Here is a 2,712-nt window from a genome sequence, read left to right as displayed (position 1 = left end):
TACTGATAACACTGCTGATATTGATAGAGTCGAAATAAGTGATGTATTGGCAGCTTTATCTGAGGCGAGAAGTCCTAGATCACCTACAAAAATGTTAGGATTCAGAGGAAGAAATATTTTTCTACCTCACCCAATCCTATTGCATTAACGAGGCTGAAGTTGGCTGCTTATTCGCCAGCTTCTTATTCGCGTTTTTTGTTCCACCTTAAATGCTGCTGCTGTGATGTTATGCCGCCTTTCGCCTGTAGATGGCTCTCTATAGTAATTTTTAAAAATACTAATCCGAGTTGATTACTGCACATATCCCCAGTAAAGGGGAATATGTAAGTAATGATTATCCAAATTGCATTTTTGTATGAAACACATTTCAGAAAATCGAAAACCAATTTTCAAAACTCACAATAACACAAACTGGCATGTTAGACAACAAGTAAATAAGACAAAGGCAAAACGTGAATTCTCAAAATCTTGCATTTTGCAAGAAATGTTATTATAGCAGTTTACAATGGGACATTTAGAACATGGCATATGTGAATATATGGTTAACGGAGGATGAGCAAAGGGTGATGACACTTTCTGCTTATTGCTATGACCCTCCCTCCTGATTATAAAATCGTCTCACAATTCTGCCACTGAGGTGTGAGACACAATGTAACAGACTCTCAAAATCCTGAACTTCAGGAAATGTTGCTGTACCATTTTTAAAATATGACCCTCTGAATATGACATGAGAGAATTCATAGGGAAAAGCTAATTGCTCTTTCTGTTGTATTGCGATGGCCCCTGTTTAGAAAAAAACATCTCAGAATTCTGACACAAAGGTGTGAGACACAATGTAACAAATTATGAAAATCATGAAGTATAAGAAAATTTACTGTACCATTTTTTTAATATGACCCTCTGAACATGGCATGTGAGGATTTATAGTCAACAAAATAGCACCTTTTCTGCTGATTTACTTTTTCCCTCCTTCCTCGTTACCAAAACATCTTAGTATTCTGACACTATGGTAAGAGACACAAAATCACAAATCACAAATCCATGTGAGGATTTATAGTCAATAAAATAGCACCCCTTCTGCTGAATTACTTTTTCCCTCCTTCCTCGTTACCAAAACATCTTAGTATTCTGACACTAAGGTAAGAGAAGATTTGTAATTACAAAACTTCTCTGTTGCATTTCTGCGTTGTGACATTCTGAACATGGCATGTTAAAGTATATAGAAAACCTAGATCAGAACAGGTTAAATGTAATTCATAGTGATTTATATTTTTTTAATTCTTTCTAAATGAAAAAATATGTTTTTCAGTGATTATGACACTTCGCTATTACATAAAATATGCTTCAATGCCAAAATAAATAATAATGAAAAAAATACCCACAGTGGACATTCATAGTTGCGATTATAGGAATGTTATATATCAGGTGAGTAGCTGTGTCAGCATGCGTAGGCTGCAAAGGAAAAAGTAAAGGATTATTCCATGCTGAAAAGAGAAGAAAGGAAACATAACATGTTGGCTGTGGAGCCTTCTTCAGGTGTGAGAAAGACAGGTCAGTAAGCAAAGATAATTTTCTTTATCTTTGCTTACTGCAGTTTATCTTTGATGACAACATCAAAGATGTTAGGAAGTTTTACAGCTAACAGCTCCACATCAACTTCCTTTTATAACTAACCTCATCAGATCCCTCAACTCCCAACTCTTCCAATTTCTCACTTCAGAGAAGGATAAAAAACTCAATCATCCTCTACAGAGAAAAACCATCAACACCCCTGCCACCTCCACCAATCCTAACCTTGTTTTTACTATACCCTCTGACCTTTCCCTTTCACCCCTTTGCATCCTCAGCTAACATATTTTAAAATTACAATAGACTGTATAGTATTTATGTTTAAAATTAAGGTAAATATGTCAAAATATCAAAATCCAACTGCACAGTGCTATCTTAACAATGCTTGTCAAGTCTCAAACAAACCTGCACAGTATTTTTAAAATATTTCAGCAGAGGATTCAACTGGAGTATAAATGAAGATTCGACGATAATTTGTTTTGGGTGAATATGGTTTTCTGGGGAGTTGCAATGTTGGGCATTATTGGACATTTCTCGGTGACCCTGACACGTGTTACACACTCGCATTTCCTGCAAATATTAAAATGGTTATGGTTTCGCTGAAAAATCCAATCGACTAAAGACAACGTTTACATCGCAAAAGAATCCCGTCCCTGGGTGGACTCGAACCACCAACCTTTCGGTTAACAGCCGAACGCGCTAACCGATTGCGCCACAGAGACTGGGGTGTTCTTTTCTCGAATCAGAGGTTTTCGGTTAAAACAAAATCTCTTACCGTTTATTTTGGTAATATATGGTAATATTTCTTCTGCACTGTTAACCAATAATTGAATTTCATTTTTTGCAAGCTGTGTGAATTTCATCAAAAACAAGTTTTCCAGAAAGGAAATGAACACATGCATTTAACGAAATCAAGCCCTTTGTGATTGCCCGAAATGGTACGTTCTGTACTACAAGATAGGAAGAAAGACACGGCTGGGATTTGAATCTCGGTTCTTTTGTTTAATAGAGAAGCGCTTTAACCAACTAGGCTACGGTGACAGGACACCCATCACCTTTTACAGCCGCTTGGACACACCGCTCTGAGACATCTGCGTTCAGTAAGCGTTTAACCTGAGCTCAGAGCAAATTGCCTCTTTTACA

At 36.8% G+C, this 2,712-nt stretch overlaps 1 non-coding gene across 1 annotated transcript; it reads right to left on the bottom strand.

Moving 5' to 3' along the window:
- Positions 1-2,217: 2,217 nt before the first annotated feature.
- Positions 2,218-2,291, bottom strand: trnan-guu (transfer RNA asparagine (anticodon GUU)). Its single transcript has one exon. It is a non-coding gene; the product is annotated as a tRNA-Asn (tRNA).
- Positions 2,292-2,712: the final 421 nt, after the last annotated feature.

This window comes from Lepisosteus platostomus, chromosome 5, assembly GCF_059453375.1.
Source record: "Lepisosteus platostomus isolate fLepPlt1 chromosome 5, fLepPlt1.hap1, whole genome shotgun sequence".
Classification (NCBI taxonomy): domain Eukaryota; kingdom Metazoa; phylum Chordata; class Actinopteri; order Semionotiformes; family Lepisosteidae; genus Lepisosteus; species Lepisosteus platostomus.
Note: the sequence above shows the minus strand (reverse complement) of the source record. Positions and strands in the feature narration are given on the sequence as shown.